The sequence below is a fragment of the Ranitomeya variabilis genome, chromosome 1 (assembly GCF_051348905.1).
Source record: "Ranitomeya variabilis isolate aRanVar5 chromosome 1, aRanVar5.hap1, whole genome shotgun sequence".
Classification (NCBI taxonomy): domain Eukaryota; kingdom Metazoa; phylum Chordata; class Amphibia; order Anura; family Dendrobatidae; genus Ranitomeya; species Ranitomeya variabilis.
In genome coordinates, this window is record NC_135232.1 from 776,863,379 (window position 1) to 776,885,536 (window position 22,158).

Here is a 22,158-nt window from a genome sequence, read left to right on the forward strand (position 1 = left end):
AACCTGTGTTTTCCATGTAATAATAGAGTGTTGCATTATGGGATTGCACCAAAGCATCATGGGACAGGGAAATCCCCCATTTTCTCTCTGTGCATCTCCCTGGACACACGTGTTATCTGCTGTTGGAACTACCTCACTTACTTCTCATCCTTGTTAAGTTTATCCGGTAAGATCATTATCCCTGTTCCTACAATGTAGTGTTGTACAGAGTGTGATTAACTGTATAGCAGCCAGTACACAGGAAATGTGGTTACCAGGAACCTGCTGTATGTAGTTATGTAGAAGTTGCACCATACTGTATGTTTCCCTGTTAGTTGCAGTTGTGTTATTGTTTAGCCCAATACTTATACATATCATTTGTATTCTTCTAGTTGTACCGCGCTCATGTTTACCAATAAACAAGTTAGACTACAGAGAACAGTCTGCTTATTTGGGAGACAGAAGTGGTTTATGCCGTATGTCGGATCACACACCGTATCAACGTGTATGAAGACAGAACAGTAAAACGGATGCTAGACGCCGGGATTACAGTAAAGGAGGCTAGACGCCAGCGATAGCAAATACCACTTACGCAGCCGCTTGTACCACACTGCACTGCCTGCAGATACCGCAGCGGCCGCCATTCAGTCACAAGTACCGAGAGTGCAGCCACCAAGCACTACACATCTCAGTCCACGCTGAAGTCACCCCTACCCGCTCTGAGACGTCCTACAGCCTGCAAACGGACATAAAATGTCTACAAGTCAAACATCTTCACTCAGGACGAGGTCCCAAACAAGCCGCTCTAGCAAGTCTTCCTCGAAAAGGTCTGCCACCCTCGCCCGAGCAGAAGCTGAGGCAGCGAAAGTAAGATCCTCCTTCGCTGCACAAGAGATGCAGTTAAAGTTGAGACAAGTGGAGCAAGAAGCGGAAAGAGCCCGCCAAGAAGCAGAAAGAGCCCGCTTGCAAGCAGAGCAAGAAGCAGAAAGAGCCCGCCTGCAAGCAGATAGAGAAGCAGAAAGAGCCCGCCAAGAAGCAGAAAGAGCCCGCCTGCAAGCAGAGCAAGAAGCAGAGAGAGCCCGCCTGCAAGCCAATAGAGACGCAGATACGGCGCGCCTGCGAGCGACCTTAGAAAGGCTTTCCGCTGAAAAAGAAGCAGCAGCCGCAATAGCCAAAGCTGAGTTCTTAGAAGCCGTGGAGTTTCCTGAATCTGAGCTTGACAGCGACGTACGTGGACCAGACCTTGATCGTCAGGACCCTGCCCAACGCGTCTCAGAATATGTCCGCCAACATTCCAAAATAGAAGACAACTCTGATCCGTTACACCAACCAGCCTATGCAGATTACCAGAGATCTTCCCTCCAAACACCGTACTGGAAGCAGGAAAGTATACTGCGAAACGACATTGATCACCACTACCGTCTTACGGGACAGAAGGTACGGCCTCCACCCAGACTGACAGGGACACCCTTTGCCACTGAACGGGTTTATACAGACTTTCCTAAGCCAGAAGCTCCTACCAGGTATGATGATGCAACACAAACACCGCACGACAACAGCACACCAGCTCACCGGCACTGACTCAGCCACTATGAACTTTGCAAGGTTCTTTACCCGCCGGGAGCTGGTGACCAAGGGACTTGTAAAGTTCACTGATCGAGCTGAAAGCTACCGAGCATGGCGAGCCTCTTTTCAGAATGCCATCAGAGACTTGCATCTTTCCAGTAGTGAAGAGTTAGATCTACTGGTTAAGTGGCTTGGGAGCGAGTCAGCTGAACATGCCAAAAGAATCAGGGACATTAACATAAAGTACCCACACACAGGACTTCGTATGGTGTGGTAGAGACTCGAAGAATGTTATGGGTCAATAGAAGCTATAGAAAATGCTTTGTATAAAAGGATTGATGATTTCCCCAAGATAGCAAATAAGGGTTATCAAAAGCTCAGGGAACTGAGCGACTTGTTAATGGAGGTACATGCTGCTCAGGCAGAAGGTGATCTACCAGGGTTGGCATTCCTGGACACTGCCAGAGGTGTCAACCCGATTGTCCAAAAGCTCCCTTACAACTTACAAGAAAAGTGGGTCAGTCACGGGTCCCGTTACAAACAGGCTCATAAGGTACCATTTCCTCCCTTTGGGGTGTTTGTAGACTTTGTTGCTCAGCAGGCTAAAGTTAGAAATGACCCTAGTTTCGATTTCACTATGTCATGTACAGCTGCCTCTGGTGTAAAACCCAGTAAAACACCAGTGGCAGTCCACAAAACTAATGTTACCTCCACAGGTTTTCCTTACAGGGCAAGTAAGTCCTCTCCAGAAGAGGACAAACCGCAGGATCTCAGCAAATACTGCCCCCTACACAAGAAACCTCATCCTCTACTAAAATGTAGAGCCTTCAGGGAGAAGTCTCTAGAAGACCGTAAGAGTTTCCTAAAGGAAAACAAGATATGCTTCAGATGCTGCGCGACAACCTCACACTTCGCCAAGAACTGTGAAACCAGTGTGAAATGCACAGAATGTAGTAGTGTGGAGAACAACACGGCCTTACATCCTGGACCACCCTCAGGGGTATCGTCGCGAGTAGAAGAGTCTGCCGAAAAACAGATGGACACTGACATGGACACCCCAGTGGTCACTTCTCGGTGCACAGAGATCTGCAAGGAACTCGTAGCAGGAAGATCCTGCTCAAAGATCTGTCTTGTCAGAGTATTCCCAGCGAGCCAACGGGATAAGGCGATCAAGGTATATGCAATCTTGGATGATCAGAGCAACAGGTCTCTAGCTAAGTCCTTTCTCTTTGACACCTTCAACATTGCTGGTCCCGGCTCTCCGTACTCCTTGAAGACATGTGCAGGTACTGTCGAGACGGCGGGGAGGAGAGCAACTGGATTCAAAGTAGAGTCTATAGACGGTCAAACCTGCTTATCCTTGCCATCAATACTGGAGTGCAACCAGATTCCAGACAACAGGTCTGAGATACCTACACCAGAGGTAGCAGCTCATCACACCCACTTGAGATGTATAGCTCACCTGATACCAGAGCTCGACCAAGGAGCTCCTATCATCTTACTTCTCGGAAGAGACATACTACGGGTCCACAAGGCTAGAGGACAGATCAACGGCCCACAAAACGCCCCATATGCTCAGAGACTTGACCTAGGATGGGTCATTGTGGGAGATGTCTGTTTGGGTGGAGCACACAGGCCGACATCAGTCAACAGCATGCTCACCAATACCCTCGAGAATGGACGCCCATCTCTCTTCCAGCCATGCGAGAGCAGTTTCCTGATTAAAGAATTGCCACACCACACCCCTCCACCTTGTCCGTTAGCTGATCCTTCCTGTGAAGACCATGCATGCGACGGTGAGCAAGATCATATAGGGTGCACAGTTTTCCACAGGACAAGAGAAGACAACCAGGTAGCAAAGTCCATAGAGGACAGACTGTTCTTGGACATCATGGAGCGAGAGATAGTAAGAGATGAATCAAAGAGTTGGGTCGCACCTTTACCATTCAAACCACAGAGGCAACGCTTACCCAACAACAGAGAACTTGTCTACAGTCGATTTGTCTCCCTTACGCGCAAACTGCAAATGGACCTGGAAATCAAAGAAGTCGAGCTCTACACTGACAGCAAGGTAGTGCTGGGGTACATTTGCAATGAAACTCGTCGCTTCTATGTCTATGTCAGCAATCGGGTGCTAAGGATCAGGAGATCCACCGAACCTAAACAGTGGCACTATGTGTCCACGCACCACAATCCGGCGGACCACGCAACCAGATCCGTTGAAGCAAGACAACTTAAGGACACAACCTGGTTCACCGGCCCTACATTCTTATACCGTTCGACGCCATATGTGGACGAGTCAAACATCTTTGAACTGGTGGATCCAGAGGCAGATGAGGAAATCCGCCCTCAGGTATCCGTTCTACGTACGGTGACTAAAGACAATCACCTCAAATCCCACCGCTTCAACAGGTTCTCAACTTGGGACTCACTTGTTCGTGCCCTCGTTTGTTTAATTCATGTGGTTCGATCCTACAAGTCAACGTCACCCGCCATCCAGAAACCTTGCAAAGGTTGGCACCACTGCAAGCTTGCCTTTACCGTTCCAAGCATGGAAAATGCCAAGAACGTCATAATTTGTACCATACAACGTGAATGTTACGCCAAAGAAATAGATAACCTCAATAAAAGCCAACCCGTTTCCAGAGATAGTGTCTTGAAGAAGCTTGATCCAATCATTGACCAGGATGGGCTGTTAAGAATTGGAGGTCGTCTTCAAGAAGCTGAAGTGGAATTCAGGGAGAAGCACCCTATAATAATTCCTGGACATCATCATGTCACGACCCTGCTTGTGCAACACCACCACGTCTTGGTGAAACATCAGGGACGACTGTTTACTGAAGGAAATCTACGAACTGCTGGACTATGGATAGTCGGAGCAAAGCGATGCGTGAGTAAACTCATTTACAATTGCGTGATTTGTCGCAAACTCCGTGGCGGGACTCAAAAGCCGAAGATGGCCAATCTCCCACCAGACAGACTTAGTACAGAACCTCCCTTTACCAACGTCGGACTGGACGTATTCTGGCCATGGTCTGTGGTTGCACGGAACACTAGAAGAGTCCAGGCCAACGCCAAACGCTGGGCGGTTATGTTCACCTGTATGTCCGTTAGAGCAGTCCACATTGAAGTAATTGAGTCCATGGACACTTCAGGGTTTATAAATGCACTCCGACATTTCATCGCCATCAGAGGTCCCGTGAAGCACATACGCTCCGATAGAGGTACCAACTTTGTAGGAGCAGTGAAAGAACTTCAAATTCCTTCCAACCTAGACACCACCAGTGTGGAAAGATACCTGAGTGAGCAGGGATGTACCTGGACTTTCAATCTACCACACTCTTCTCACATGGGAGGTGCTTGGGAGAGGATGATAGGAATAGCACGCAGAATCCTTGACTCCATTTTCTTGCAAGCAGGTAGTGCAAGACTCACACATGAAAGTTTGACCACATTCCTAGCAGAAGTTTCGGCCATCATTAATGCCAGACCATTGACTTCACTTTCTAGTGACTCTGAGGATCCGACCATTCTCACTCCTGCCATGTTACTTACTCAAAAAGCCAGCGTTCTCAGCGCTCCACCTGGAGAATTTAGCAACAAGGACCTCTACAGACGACAGTGGAGACAAGTCCAAAGTCTCTCCAATACCTTCTGGGACAGATGGAGGAAGCAGTACCTCTCCACCTTACAACCAAGGAAGAAGTGGCAGACCGACAAACCAAACATCAAAACCGGTGATGTCGTTCTCATGAAAGACAGCCAGTCACCCCGTAATGAGTGGCCACTAGGCCTCATCACTAAAGTATTCCCAAGCAAAGATGGGAAGATCCGTAAGGTCGAGGTCAAAGTAGGGGAGTCCGGGGAAAGCAAACTATTCCTCAGACCAGTGGCGGAACTTGTCTTACTGTTTTCGCCAAAAGAACCTGTAGGTGGCATCGGTTGATGCCAAGCGGGGAGTGTTCTGTCCTTCTAACAGGACAGGGGTTCGTTCCATGCATTAAAGGTTAATTACTATTAGTGTTTGGTTTTTGCTGTGTTATAGCACCACCCAGTGGTGGATAAATTTATAACCTGTGTTTTCCATGTAATAATAGAGTGTTGCATTATGGGATTGCACCAAAGCATCATGGGACAGGGAAATCCCCCATTTTCTCTCTGTGCATCTCCCTGGACACACGTGTTATCTGCTGTTGGAACTACCTCACTTACTTCTCATCCTTGTTAAGTTTATCCGGTAAGATCATTATCCCTGTTCCTACAATGTAGTGTTGTACAGAGTGTGATTAACTGTATAGCAGCCAGTACATAGGAAATGTGGTTACCAGGAACCTGCTGTATGTAGTTATGTAGAAGTTGCACCATACTGTATGTTTCCCTGTTAGTTGCAGTTGTGTTATTGTTTAGCCCAATACTTATACATATCATTTGTATTCTTCTAGTTTTACCGCGCTCATGTTTACCAATAAACAAGTTAGACTACAGAGAACAGTCTGCTTATTTGGGAGACAGAAGTGGTTTATGCCGTATGTCGGATCACACACCGTATCAACGTGTATGAAGACAGAACAGTGACTGTGCTATAAATTTAATTCCTGGTAGTAAATTCCCTAAGGGACGACTTTTAAATTTGTCTATACCAGAGCATGCCGCGATGCGGAGTTATATAAAGAAGTCTTTGGAGAAGGGACATATTCGCCCATCCTCTTCCCCTCTTGGTGCAGGATTTTTTTTTGTGGCCAAGAAGGACGGTTCTTTGAGACCTTATATAGATTATCGTCTTCTGAATAAAATCACAGTCAAATTTCAGTATCCTTTGCCACTATTGTCTGATTTGTTTGCCCGGATTAAGGGTGCCAGTTGGTTCACCAAGATAGATCTCCGTGGTGCGTATAACCTTGTGCGCATTAAGCAGGGAGATGAATGGAAAACAGCATTTAATATGCCCGAAGGCCATTTTGAGTACTTAGTGATGCCTTTTGGACTCTCTAATGCTCCTTCGGTGTTTCAGTCCTTCATGCATGACATCTTCCGAGAATATCTGGATAAATTTATGATTGTTTATCTGGATGACATTTTGGTCTTTTCTGATGATTGGGAGTCCCATGTGAAGCAGGTCAGGATGGTGTTTCAGGTCCTGAGTGCTAATGCTTTATTTGTGAAGGGCTCAAAATGCCTCTTCGGAGTACAGAAGGTCTCCTTTTTGGGTTTTTGTTTTTCTCCTTCTACTGTGGAGATGGACCCAGTCAAGGTCCAGGCTATTCATGACTGGATTCAGCCCACGTCTGTTAAGAGTCTTCAGAAGTTCTTGGGTTTTGCTAATTTTTACCGTCGTTTCATCGCTAATTTTTCTAGCGTGGTTAAACCTTTGACGGATTTGACCAAGAAGGGTTCTGATGTGACTAATTGGTCTCCTGCGGCCGTGGAGGCCTTTCGGGAGCTGAAGCACCGGTTTTCTTCAGCTCCAGTCTTATGTCAGCCAGATGTCTCTCTCCCCTTCCAGGTCGAGGTTGATGCTTCTGAGATTGGAGCAGGGCTGTTTTGTCGCAGAGAAGCTCTGATTGCTCTGTGATGAAGCCATGTGCTTTCTTTTCAAGAAAGTTTTCGCCTGCCGAGCGGAATTATGATGTTGGTAATCGGGAGTTGTTGGCTATGAAGTGGGCATTTGAGGAGTGGCGACATTGGCTCGAAGGAGCTAAACATCGTGTGGTGTGTTGTGAATTTATCTTTTTGGCTCCCTCTAGTGGTTACTAGTGATTTGACTCTGGGAATGTCTGCCATCCCTTGTATGCTCACCTGGGTCGTTAGGTCTGGGGTGTTGCTATATAAGCTCCCTGGACCTTCAGTTCAATGCCTGGCAATGTTGTAATCAGAGCTAATCTGTTGTGCTGTTGTCTACTGATCCTGGTTCCTGCTAAATTAAGCTAAGTCTGCTTTCTTGCTTTTTGCTATTTGTTTTTTGTTTGCATTTTTGTCCAGCTTGTTCATAATCTGTATCCTGACCTTGCTGGAAGCTCTAGGGAGGCTGGAGTTCTCCCCCCGGGCCGTTAGACGGTTCGGGGGTTCTTGTATCTCCAGTGTGGATTTTTGTTAGGGTTTTTGTTGACCATATAAGTTATCTTACTACATTCTGCTATTAGTAAGTGGGCCTCTCTTTGCTAAACCTAGTTCATCTCTGTGTTTGTCATTTCCTCTTACCTCACCGTTATTATTTGTGGGGGGCTTGTATCCTACTTTTGGGGTCTATTCTCTGGAGGCAAGAGAGGTCTTTGTTTTCCTCTTCTAGGGGTAGTTAGTCCTCCGGCTGGCGCGAGACATCTAGCGACCAACGTAGGCATGTTCCCTGGCTACTTCTAGTGTTGGCGTTAGGAGTAGATATATGGTCAACCCAGTTACCACTGCCCTATGAGCTGGATTTTTGTACGTCGCAGACTTACTTGTTCCTCTGAGACCCTTGCCATTGGGGTCATAACAGTTTGCCAGGCCAGTATTAAATGTTAAATGCATTGCAGAAGCGGGATTATAAGAAAGAAAGTTCTGAGTTTTTTTTTTCTCTCTCTCATTTTTTTTTTTTCTTTTCCCCTTTACCTCTGAGTGGCTTGTGTTTGCTGCAGACATGAATGTCCAGACCTTGATTACAAGTGTGGACCAGCTTGCTGCTCGTGTGCAGGGCATACAAGATTATGTTATCAGAAATCCTATGTCAGAACCTAAGATACCGATTCCTGAACCATTTTTCGGAGACCGATTTAAATTTAGAAATTTCAGGAATAATTGTAAATTGTTTTTGTCCCTGAGACCCTGTTCATCTGGAGACTCCGCTCAGCAAGTAAAAATTGTTATTTCCTTTTTACGGGGCGACCCTCAGGATTGGGCCTTCTCGCTGGCGCCAGGAGATCCGGCATTGGCTGACATTGATGCGTTTTTTCTGGCGCTCGGTTTGCTTTATGAGGAACCCAATCTTGAGATTCAGGCAGAAAAAGCCTTGCTGGCGATGTCTCAGGGCCAGGACGAGGCTGAAGTGTATTGCCAAAAATTTCGGAAATGGTCCGTGCTGACCCAGTGGAACGAGTGTGCATTGGCTGCAAATTTTAGAAATGGCCTTTCTGAAGCCATTAAGAATGTGATGGTGGGTTTTCCCATTCCCACAGGTCTGAATGATTCTATGGCCTTGGCTATTCAAATCGACCGGCGGTTGCGGGAGCGCAAAACCGCAAATTCCCTCATGGTGTTGTCTGAACAGGCACCTGATTTAATGCAATGTGATAGAATCCTGACTAGAAATGAGCGGAAAATTCATAGACGCCAGAATGGCTTGTGTTACTACTGTGGTGATTCTACACATGTTATCTCAGCATGCTCTAAACGTCTTACTAAGGTTGTTAGTCCGGTCGCCATTGGTAATTTGCAACCTAAATTTATTCTATCTGTAACTTTGATTTGCTCACTGTCATCGTATCCTGTCATGGCGTTTGTGGACTCAGGTGCTGCCCTGAGCCTTATGGATCTGTCATTTGCCAAGCGCTGCGGATTTGTTCTTGAGCCATTGGAAAATCCTATCCCTCTTAGGGGTATTGATTCTACGCCATTGGCAAAAAATAAACCGCAGTTTTGGACACAGGTTACCATGTGCATGACTCCCGAACATCGGGAGGTAATACGTTTTCTTGTTCTGCATAAAATGCATGATTTGGTTGTTTTGGGTTTGCCATGGTTACAGACCCATAATCCAGTCTTGGACTGGAAGGCTATGTCAGTGTCAAGTTGGGGCTGCCATGGAATTCATGGAGATTCCCTGCCCTTGTCTATTGCTTCTTCTACGCCTTCGGAAGTTCCGGCGTATTTGTCTGATTATCAGGATGTCTTCAGCGAGTCTAAGTCCAGTGCACTGCCTCCTCATAGGGAATGTGACTGTGCAATAGATTTGATTCCTGGCAGTAAGTTTCCTAAGGGGAGACTGTTTAATCTGTCGGTACCTGAACATACCGCGATGCGTTCATATATCAAGGAGTCTCTTGAGAAGGGGCATATCCGTCCTTCTTCTTCCCCTCTTGGTGCGGGATTCTTTTTTGTGGCCAAAAAGGACGGATCTTTGAGGCCTTGTATTGACTATCGGCTTTTAAATAAGATCACTGTCAAATTTCAGTATCCTTTGCCGCTGTTGTCAGATTTGTTTGCCCGGATTAAAGGTGCCAAGTGGTTCACCAAGATAGACCTTCGTGGTGCGTACAACCTTGTGCGCATTAGGCAGGGCGATGAATGGAAAACCGCATTCAATACGCCCGAAGGTCATTTTGAGTACTTGGTGATGCCATTTGGGCTCTCTAATGCACCTTCAGTTTTTCAGTCCTTCACGCATGACATTTTCTGGAAGTATCTGGATAAATTTTTGATTGTTTATCTGGATGATATTCTGGTTTTTTCTGATGATTGGGACTCGCATGTGGAGCAGGTCAGAATGGTTTTTGAGATTCTGCGTGAAAATTCTTTGTTTGTAAAAGGCTCAAAGTGTCTCTTTGGTGTACAGAAGGTTCCCTTTTTGGGGTTCATTTTTTCCCCTTCTGCTGTGGAGATGGATCCAGTCAAGGTCCGAGCTATTCATGATTGGACTCAACCCTCGTCAGTTAAGAGTCTTCAGAAGTTCTTGGGTTTTGCTAACTTCTACCGTCGTTTTATCGCAAATTTCTCTAGCGTTGTTAAACCGCTGACGGATATGACCAAGAAAGGCTCTGATGTAGCTAACTGGGCTCCTGCTGCCATGGAGGCTTTCCAGGAGTTGAAACGCTGGTTTACTTCGGCGCCTGTTTTGTGCCAGCCTGACGTCTCACTTCCCTTTCAGGTTGAGGTGGATGCTTCGGAGATTGGGGCAGGGGCCGTTTTGTCGCAGAGAGGCCCTGGTTGCTCTACTATGAGACCTTGTGCCTTTTTCTCGAGGAAGTTTTCGCCGGCAGAGCGAAATTATGATGTGGGCAATCGGGAGTTGTTGGCCATGAAGTGGGCATTTGAGGAGTGGCGTCATTGGCTCGAGGGTGCTAAGCATCGTGTGGTGGTCTTGACTGATCACAAAAATCTGATGTATCTCGAGTCTGCTAAACGCCTGAATCCTAGACAGGCCCGCTGGTCATTGTTTTTCTCCCGTTTTGACTTTGTGGTCTCGTATTTACCAGGTTCTAAGAATGTGAAGGCCAATGCTCTGTCTAGGAGCTTTGTGCCTGATGCTCCTGGAGTCGCTGAACCTGTGGGTATTCTTAAGGAAGGAGTTATCGTGTCTGCTATTTCTCCAGATCTGCGACGTGTGTTACAGAGATTTCAGGCTGGTAGGCCTGACTCTTGTCCACCTGACAGATTGTTTGTGCCTGCTAGATGGACCAGCAGAGTCATTTCCGAGGTTCATTCCTCGGTGTTGGCAGGGCACCCGGGAATTTTTGGCACCAGAGATCTGGTGGCCAGGTCCTTTTGGTGGCCTTCCTTGTCAAGGGATGTGCGGTCATTTGTGCAGTCCTGTGGTACTTGTGCTCGAGCTAAGCCTTGCTGCTCTCGTGCCAGCGGGTTGCTCTTGCCCTTGCCTGTCCCGAAGAGACCTTGGACACACATCTCTATGGATTTCATTTCTGATCTTCCGGTGTCTCAGGGCATGTCTGTCATCTGGGTGATATGTGATCGTTTCTCCAAGATGGTCCATTTGGTTCCTTTGCCTAAGCTGCCCTCCTCTTCTGATCTGGTTCCTGTGTTCTTCCAGAACGTGGTTCGTTTGCACGGCATTCCTGAGAATATTGTGTCGGACAGAGGAGCCCAGTTTGTTTCCAGGTTCTGGCGATCCTTTTGTGGTAGGATGGGCATTGAGTTGTCGTTTTCATCCGCTTTCCATCCCCAGACTAACGGACAAACGGAGCGAACTAATCAGACTCTGGAGGCTTATTTGAGGTGTTTTGTCTCTTCTGATCAGGATGATTGGGTGACCTTCTTGCCGTTGGCTGAATTTGCCCTTAATAATCGGGCTAGTTCCGCCACCTTGGTTTCGCCATTTTTCTGCAACTCTGGTTTCCATCCTCGTTTTTCCTCGGGACATGTGGAGCCTTCTGACTGTCCTGGGGTGGATTCCGTGGTGGATAGGTTGCAGCGGATCTGGAGTCATGTGGTGGACAACTTGAAGTTGTCACAGGAGAAGGCTCAGCGTTTTGCCAACCGCCGCCGCGGTGTGGGTCCCCGACTTCGCGTTGGGGATTTGGTTTGGCTGTCTTCTCGATTTGTTCCTATGAAGGTCTCCTCTCCCAAATTTAAGCCTCGCTTCATTGGTCCTTACAAGATATTGGAAATCATTAATCCTGTATCCTTTCGCCTGGATCTTCCGGTGTCGTTTGCCATCCACAACGTATTTCATAGGTCCTTGTTGTGGCGGTACGTTGTGCCTGTGGTTCCTTCTGCTGAGCCTCCTGCTCGGGTGTTGGTTGAGGGCGAGTTGGAGTATGTGGTGGAGAAGATCTTAGATTCTCGTCTCTCCAGGCGGAGGCTTCAGTACCTGGTCAAGTGGAAGGGCTATGGTCAGGAGGATAACTCCTGGGTGGTCGCCTCTGATGTGCATGCGGCCGATTTAGTTCGTGCCTTTCACACCGCTCATCCTGATCGCCCTGGTGGTCTTGGTGAGGGTTCGGTGACCCCTCACTAAGGGGGGGGTACTGTTGTGAATTTATCTTTTTGGCTCCCTCTAGTGGTTACTAGTGATTTGACTCTGGGAATGTCTGCCATCCCTTGTATGCTCACCTGGGTCGTTAGGTCTGGGGTGTTGCTATATAAGCTCCCTGGACCTTCAGTTCAATGCCTGGCAACGTTGTAATCAGAGCTAATCTGTTGTGCTCTTGTCTACTGATCCTGGTTCCTGCTAAATTAAGCTAAGTCTGCTTTCTTGCTTTTTGCTATTTGTTTTTTTTTTGCATTTTTGTCCAGCTTGTTCATAATCTGTATCCTGACCTTGCTGGAAGCTCTAGGGAGGCTGGAGTTCTCCCCCCGGGCCGTTAGACGGTTCGGGGGTTCTTGTATCTCCAGTGTGGATTTTTGTTAGGGTTTTCGTTGACCATATAAGTTATCTTACTACATTCTGCTATTAGTAAGTGGGCCTCTCTTTGCTAAACCTAGTTCATCTCTGTGTTTGTCATTTCCTCTTACCTCACCGTTATTATTTGTGGGGGGCTTGTATCCTACTTTTGGGGTCTATTCTCTGGAGGCAAGAGAGGTCTTTGTTTTCCTCTTCTAGGGGTAGTTAGTCCTCCGGCTGGCGCGAGACATCTAGCGACCAACGTAGGCATGTTCCCCGGCTACTTCTAGTGTTGGCGTTAGGAGTAGATATATGGTCAACCCAGTTACCACTGCCCTATGAGCTGGATTTTTGTACGTCGCAGACTTACTTGTTCCTCTGAGACCCTTGCCATTGGGGTCATAACAGTGGTGGTCTTGACTGATCACAAAAATCTGATTTACCTTGAATCTGCCAAGCGCCTGAATCCTAGACAGGCTCGTTGGTCGTTGTTTTTCTCACGTTTCAACTTCGTGGTCTCATACCTGCCTGGTTCGAAGAACGTGAAAGCTGATGCACTTTCTAGGAGTTTTGTGCCTGACTCTCTGGGAGTTTCTGAGCCGGCTGGTATTCTCAGAGAGGGAGTGATTTTGTCTGCCATTTCCCTAGATTTGCGACGAGTGCTGCAGAAATTTCAGGCGGATAGACCTGACCGTTGTCCACCAGAGAGACTGTTTGTCCCGGATAGATGGACCAGCAGAGTTATTTCCGAGGTTCATTCTTCGGTGTTGGCGGGTCATCCTGGGATTTTTGGTACCAGAGATTTGGTGGCTAGGTCCTTCTGGTGGCCTTCCTTGTCGCGGGATGTGCGTTCCTTTGTGCAGTCTTGTGGGATTTGTGCTCGGGCTAAGCCTTGCTGTTCTCGTGCCAGCGGTTTGCTTTTGCCTTTGCCTGTTCCGAAAAGGCCTTGGATGCACATTTCCATGGATTTTATTTCGGATCTCCCAGTATCTCAGAAAATGTCTGTCATCTGGGTGGTGTGTGATCGTTTTTCCAAGATGGTCCATTTGGTGCCCTTGCCTAAGTTGCCTTCTTCCTCCGATTTGGTTCCTCTATTTTTTCAGAATGTGGTTCGCTTGCACGGCATTCCTGAAAATATTGTGTCTGATAAAGGATCCCAGTTTGTGTCCAGATTTTGGCGGACTTTTTGTGCTAAGATGGGCATTGATTTGTCTTTTTCGTCGGCCTTCCATCCTCAGACTAATGGCCAAACCGAGCGAACTAATCAGACGTTGGAAACTTATTTGAGATGTTTTGTTTCTGCTGATCAGGATGATTGGGTGACTTTTTTGCCATTGGCCGAGTTTGCCCTTAATAATCGGGCTAGTTCTGCTACTTTGGTTTCGCCTTTTTTCTGCAATTCTGGTTTCCATCCTCGTTTTTCCTCGGGTCAGGTTGAGCCTTCTGACTGTCCTGGGGTGGATTCTGTGGTGGATAGGTTGCAGCAGATTTGGAACCATGTGGTGGACAATTTGAGGTTGTCACAGGAGAAGGCTCAGCGCTTTGCCAACCGCCGCCGTGGTGTGGGTCCCTGACTTCGTGTTGGGGATTTGGTGTGGCTGTCTTCTCGGTATGTTCCTATGAAGGTCTCCTCTCCTAAATTCAAGCCTCGCTTCATCGGTCCTTATAAGATCTTGGAAATCCTTAACCCGGTGTCTTTTCGTTTGGATCTCCCAGCATCGTTTGCCATTCATAATGTGTTCCATAGGTCTTTGTTGCGGAGGTATGTGGTACCTGTGGTTCCTTCTGTTGAGCCTCCTGCTCCGGTGCTGGTCGAGGGTGAATTGGAGTACGTGGTGGAGAAGATTTTGGATTCTCGTATCTCTAGACGGAGGCTTCAGTATTTGGTTAAGTGGAAGGGCGCTGGTCAGGAGGATAATTCCTGGGTTGTCGCCTCTGATGTTCATGCGGCTGATTTGGTTCGTGCCTTCCACGCGGCTCATCCTGATCGCCCTGGGGGTCTTGATGAGGGTTCGGACACCCCTCCTCAAGGGGTGGGTACTGTTGTGAATTCTATTTTTGGGCTCCCTCTAGTGGTCACAAGCGGTACTGTGTAGTGTTGTCTTTCTGCAGGTTGGCTGCATCAGCTGGTTCGTTATCCTTGGTTTGTTTCCTATTTAGCTCACCTGGAGACTCAGTTCCTTGCCTGCTATCCCTGTATCCAGTGCTCTTCAGATTCCTTGTGTCTACCTTGCTCCCAGTCTCTCCAAGACAAGCTAAGTTTTTGTTTGATCATTTTTTGATTATCAGTGTTCATTATGTTTTTTGTCCAGCTCGCTAAAATGTGATTTCCTCGCTTGCTGGTTGCTCTAGGGGACTGAGTTTCTCCCCCCACACCGTTAGTTGGTGTGGGGGTTCTTGAAATCTCAGAGTGGATATTTTGTAAGGGTTTTTTACTGACCGCATAGATTCTCTTTTCTATTTTCTGCTATCTAGTATTAGTGGGCCTCATTTGCTGAATCTGCTTTCACCCCTGTGTATGTGCCTTCCTCTTACCTCACCGTTATTATCTGTTGGGGGCTTCTATATCTTTGGGGATATTTCTCTGGAGGCAAGAGAGGTCTTTCTTTCTCTCTAGGGGTAGTTAGTTCCTCAGGCTGGCTCGAGACGTCTAGGATTTTTAGGCACGTTCACCGGCTACTTCTAGTGTGTTTGGATAGGTTCAGATTTGCGGTCAGTTCAATTTGCCACCTCCCTAGAGCTTGTCCTATGTTTGTTACTTAGCTGGAGTAATTTGTGATCCTCAACCACTAAGGATCATAACAGGGTGCTAAGCCAGATGACCTGACCTCCACAGTCACCAGACCTGAACCCAATCGAGATGGTTTGGGGTGAGCTGGACCGCAGAGTGAAGGCAAAAGGGCCAACAAGCGCTAAGCATCTCTGGGAACTCCTTCAAGATTGGTGGAAGACCATTCCCGGTGACTACCTCTTGAAGCTCATCAAGAGAATGCCAAGCATTCTTGTCATCAAAGCAAAAGGTGGCTACTTTGAAGAACCTAGAATATAAGACATAATTTCAGTTGTTTCACACTTTTTTGTTAAGTATATAATTCCACATGTGTTAATTCATAGTTTTAATGCTTTCAGTATGAATGTACAATTTTCATAGTCATGAAAATACAGAAAAATCTTTAAATGAGAAGGTGTGTCCAAACTTTTGGTCTGTACTGTACATACTACATACATACTACATACATACATACTACATACATACATACTACATACATACTACATACATACACCATACATACTACATGCACCACACATACTACATACAACATACATACTACATACATACTGCATACATACATACTACATACATGCAACATACATACATACTACATACACCATACATACTACATACAAACTACATACATGCTACATACATACAGTGCATACATACATGCAACATACATACTGATTACATACTACATACATACAGTACATACTACATACATACTACATATATCCTACATACATACTACATACATATATACACCATACATACTACATACATACATACACCATGCATACTACATACATACATACTACATACATACTACATACAATACATTCATACATTACATACAATACATACAGTACATAAAACATAGAGTACATACTCACCATTACGTGTCACTGTTCCCCAAAGCCAGTGTCATCTGTAAAAAAGATTAAAATAACAAACAACCAATATACTCCCTGTCTGCAGAAATCCACGAGTGTCCCACGAAGATCTCCCGTGGAGAACGGCAGCATCAGCTGATGCGACTGCTCTCCAGGGGCTCCAGGAATCCAATGACGGGAAGAAGGTATCCTTCCGCACTGTATTCCTCCGCCGCTGCAAAACAAATAGTCCCTAGTCTCACTTTTGGCATTGCTGTGTGAGAACTTTTCCCACGCAGCAATTGCCATAAAGTGAGACTTTGAACTATAGTAACCTCAGTGATGCACTGCAGGAGCCATTGTCTCCTGTCAGTGTGTCACTGAGGGTCCTATAGAGCAGTGACATCACCCGATGTCACTGTTCTATAGGAGAGATCGTCGTGGGACACTCGTTATTAATTGGACTAAGGCAGACAGGTAGTATACGGTTTATTATTTTACGTTTTTTGCAGGCGCTGAAGTATGGTAAGTATGGTTAAATGAAGAATATTAAAATACTTTTTTCCTAATGTGTGTGTGTTTTATTAACCCTTTATTACTATTGGATTAATAATGGATAGATGTCTTATTGACGCCTCTCCATTATTAACCCGGCTTAATGTCACCTTACAATAGTAAGGTGACATTAACCCCTTATTACCCCATATCCCACCGCTACACGGGAGTGGGAAGAGAGGGGCTAAGAGCCGGAATTGGCGCATCTTACAGATGCGCCATTTCTGGGGCGGCTGCGGACTGGTATTTGTAGCCGAGGGGCCAATATCCATGGCCCCTCTCTAGGCTATGAATATCAGCCTGCAGCTGTCTGCATAGCTTTTCTGGCTATAAAATGTAGGGGACCCCACGTCATTTTTCTTGGGGGGTCCCCCTATTTTAATAGCCAGTAAAGGCTACGCAGACAGCTGCGGGCTGATATTCACAGCAGGCTACAAATATTGGCACCCAGCCGTCGGCTTTCCCCCTCTGGTGCAAAAAATTGCGCGGGAGCCCACAACGTTTTTTTCAAATTTTTCCTTTTTTAAAAAAAATTCAACGCTCATTAAGGCCTCTTTCACACTTGCATCGGTACGGGTCCGTCGCTATGCGTCGGGCCGACGTACCGACGCATGTTGTGAAATTCGTGCCCGACGTGGGCAGCGGATGCAGTTTTTCAACGCATCTGCTGCCCATTCTGAAGTCTGGGGAGGAGGGGGCGGAGTTTCAGCCACGCATGCGCTGTAGAAAATGGTGGACGTGATGGACAAAAAACATTTTTTTCATGCCGACGGTCCGACCAAAACACGACGGATCCATTGCATGACAGATGCGACGTGTGGCCATCCGTCGCGATCTGTCGCTATTACAAGTCTATGGGTAAAAAACGCATCCTGCGAGCACATTTACAGGATCTGTTTTTTTCCGCCGGATCCGTTTTTTTCTCATAGAGTTGTATTAGTGCCAGATTGCGCCTGATGTCCACACGTTTTATCCATTTTTTGCCAGATCCGTCAAAAAAGCTGTTTCCGCCAGACGGAAAACACATACAGAGGAACGTTTTTTCTGTCCGGTGAAAAAACGCACAGCGATGGATCTGGCAAAAAACGGATGAAACTGAGATGTGAAATGATGAATCCGGACTCCGAATCAATTTTTTCATGCATGTTTCCATTCAAATCATGCACATTTTCCGTTTATTTATTTCCAAAAACTGCATCAAAACCGCGCAAAAACTGCACCAAAAACTGCACCAAAAACTGCATCAAAAACCGCACCAAAAACCTGCATCAAAAACTGCACCAAAAACTGCATCAAAACTGCACCAAAAACTGCATCAAAAACAGCATCAAAAACCGCATCAAAAATCGCACCAAAAACTGCATCAAAAACTGCACCAAAAACTGCACAAAAAGGCCATGTTCACACTTTGCGGTTTTTACCGCGGAACCGCCGCGATTTTGATGCTGCGGGTCCGCAGCAGTTTCCATAGCGTTTCCATTTACATGTAAACCCTATGGAAACCGCAAACGGCTGTGCACATGCTGCGGGAAAAACCGTGCAGAAACGCAGCGGTTTAAAACCCGCAGCATGTCACTTCTTTGTGCAGAATCGCTGCGATTCTGCACCCATAGGAATGCATTGAACCGCTTATTTCTCGCATGGGGCTGTGCCCATGTTGTGGGAAGTAAGCGGCTAATGTGCGGGTGGTACCCGGGGTAGAGGAGAGGAGACTCTCCTCCAGGCCCTGGGAACCATATTTGGGGTAAAAAAAAAGAATAAAAATAAAAAATCATGTTATACTCACCTCTCAGCGCTGCACACGGCCGGCCGGTCAGAGTTGCTGTGCGAACAGGACCTGCGGTGACGTTGCGGTCACATGACCGTGACGTCGCGGTCACATGACCGTGACATCACGAAGGGTCCTTCTCGCACATCATCTTTGGAACCGGACCGCCGGGTGCAGCGCCGAGGAGATCCGGACATCAGAGGGTGAGTATAACCAATTTTTATTATTTTTAACATTACTATTGATGCTGCATATTGCTGCATATGCAGCATCAATAGTATAGGCGGAAACCCGCAGCGGAAACCGCGGAACAAACCGCGATAAATCTGCAGGGATAACCGCAGCGGTTTTGCCCTGCAGATTTATCAAATCCGCTGCGGGAGAACACGCAGAGGGACGCCGCAAAGTGTGAAAATGGCCAAACTGCATCAAAAAACGCATCAAAACGGCACCAAAAACTGCATCAAAACCTGCATCAAAAACTGATGCAGTTTTTGATGCAGTTTTTGATGCCGGTTTTGGTGCAGTTTTTGATGCAGTTTTTGGTGCAGTTTTGATGCAGTTTTTGGTGCAGTTTTGATGCAGGTTTTTGGTGTGGTTTTTGATGCGGTTTTTGATGCAGTTTGTTATGCCGTTTTGATGCAGTTTTTGGTGCAGTGTTTGATGCAGGTTTTTATGCTTTTTTTGGTGCAGTTTTTGATGCAGGTTTTTGGTGCGGTTTTTGATGCTTTTTTTGGTGCAGTTTTTGATGCAGTTTTTTGGTGTGGTTTTTGATTCTGTTTTTGATGCTGCTTTTGGTGCAGTTTTTAATGCAAGTTTTGATGCAGTTTTTGATGCAGGTTTTTGGTGTGTTTTTTTGCGGTTTTTCATGCTGTTTTTGATGTAGTTTTTGGTGCATTTTTGGTGTGGTTTTTGATGCAGTTTTTGGTGCAGTTTTGATGTAGGTTTTGGTGCAGGTTTTTGGTGTGGCTTTTGATGCGGTTTTTGATGCAGTTTTTGATGCAGATATTTTATGCGGTTTTTGATGCAGTTTTTGATGCTGTTTTTGAAAAAAAAACGGATCCGGAGGAAAAAATGGATCCTGTGGAAAAAAATAAATCCGGCAGAAAAAAAAGGAACCGAAGGAAAAAACTGATCCGGCGGAAAAAAACGGATTCGGGGGAAAGAACGGATCCTGCAGAAAAAAACGGATCCGGCGGAAAAAAACAGATCCTGCGGAAAAAAACGGATCCTGTGGGAAAAAAACGGATCCTGCAGAAAAAACGGTTCTGTATACTGTGGCCTCTGTTCACACAGGATGCATTTTAGCACTGGACAGCCCGCCATAGGGCGTCATGAATAGGCTGGAGCCAGATGCTTGCATTCCTTGTGTGAACACGCCACATACAGTTTTTATCTTAGTGCATTGGTGTACCACACGGCCAATCACTGATTGAAGGCTGGCTGTTTCATTAGGTATTGCACCTGTGCATTTGCTATTTTATTTGGGTCCGCTGCACCCTGCTTGTGCATTTGTATTGAGGCCTATTCAGACAGGTAAGCATCTCTGCCTGTTTTTGGTGTGTTTTCTTGAATTGTTCCTTTTTTGGTGTTTTTCATGTTAGTGTAGGACTGGCAAAAAGTAAGGACCCTTGACGTGGGTTGCCAGCTTCCATATTATGGCCAGAATATCAACCAATACCTTACATATATTTATATGTTTTGTTTTGCACATATATTTTTTTTTTGCAGGGTGCAGTTGGGCCCAAATGGTTCTGTATACTGTGGCCTCTGTTCACACAGGATGCATTTTAGCACTGGACAGCCCACCATAGGGCGTCATTAATAGGCTGGAGCCAGATGCTTGCATTCCTTGTGTGAACACGCCACATACAGTTTTTATCTTAGTGCATTGGTGTACCACATGGCCAATCCCTGATTGAAGGCTGGCTGTTTCATTAGGTATTGCACCTGTGCATTTGCTATTTTATTTGGGTCCGCTGCACCCTGCTTGTGCATTTGTATTGAGGCCTTTTCAGACAGGTAAGCATCTCTGCCTGTTTTTGGCGTGTTTTTTTGGGATATGGGGTAATAAGGGGTTAATGTCACCTTGCTATTGTAAGGTGACATTAAGCCGGGTTAATAATGGAGAGGCGTCAATAAGACATCTATCCATTATTAATCCAATAGTAATAAAGGGTTAATAAAACACACACACATTAGGAAAAAAGTATTTTAATATTCTTCATTTAACCATACTTACCATACTTCAGCGCCTGCAAAAAACGTAAAATAATAAACCGTATACTACCTGTCTGCCGTAGTCCAATTAATAACGAGTGTCCCACGATGATCTCCCCTACAGAACAGTGACATCGGGTGATGTCACTGCTCTATAGGACCCTCAGTGACACACTGACAGGAGACAATGGCTCCTGCAGTGCATCACTGAGGTTACTATAGTTCAAAGTCTCACTTTAGGGCAATTGCTGCATGGGAAAATTTCTCACACAGCAATGCCAAAAGTGAGACTAGTGACTATTTTTTTTTACAGCGGCGGAGGAATACAGTACGGAAGGATACCTTCCTCCCATCATTGTGTTGCTAGAGCCCCTGGAGAGCAGTCGCATCAGCTGATGCTGCGGTTCTCCACGGGAGATCGTTGTGGGACACTCGTGGATTTTTGCGGACAGGGAGTATATTGGTTGTTTGTTATTTTAATCTTTTTTACAAATGACACTGGCTTCGGGGATCAAACTGACATGTAATGGTGAGTATGTATCCTACGTTATATGAACTGTATGTATGTATGTATTGTATGTAATGTATGAATGTATTGTATGTAGTATGTATGTAGTAGGTATGTATGTATGTATGTATGTTTTCTTTTTTTTTACATTCAACACATTAGCCGGATGATGGGACTACTGCTGTCCCATCATTGGCTAATGTGTCAATCACTGTCACTGTAGCAGGCATCGTCTGATGGGACTTGTAGTCCCATCGGACCATGCCTGCACACACGCACAGACCCCCGGCAGCCCGAACAGACCCCCGGCAGTCACGCACAGACCCCCGGCAGTCACGCACAGAGCCCCGGCAGGCACGCACAGAGCCCCGGCAGGCACGCACAGAGCCCCGGCAGCCCGCACAGAGCCCCGGCAGGCCGCACAGAGCCCTGGCAGCCCGCACAGAGCCCCGGCAGCCCGCACAGAGCCCCGGCAGCCCGCAGAGCCCCGGCAGGCATGCACAGAGCCCCGGCAGGCATGCACAGAGCCCCGGCAGGCACGCACAGAGCCCCAGCAGGCATGCACAGAGCCCCGGCAGGCATGCACAGAGCCCCGGCAGCCCGCACAGAGCCCCGGAAGGCACGCACAGACCCCTGGCAGCCTGCACAGAGCCCCAAGAGGCCCGCACAGACCCTGCCCGCACACACAGACACGCACAGTGTCCACCCACGCACCGCCCACACTCTTCCCCCCCTCCGGAGCAGGATGTAGAAGGACAGAAAGGGCTTATTTACATTCCTATATTTGTGTCCCATTGACTTGCTGTAACAACTCTGCTGGCATCACTGCATGGCCTCCCATCCCCCACCTGCATTACACTCAAACTCACTTACTTCTCTGGG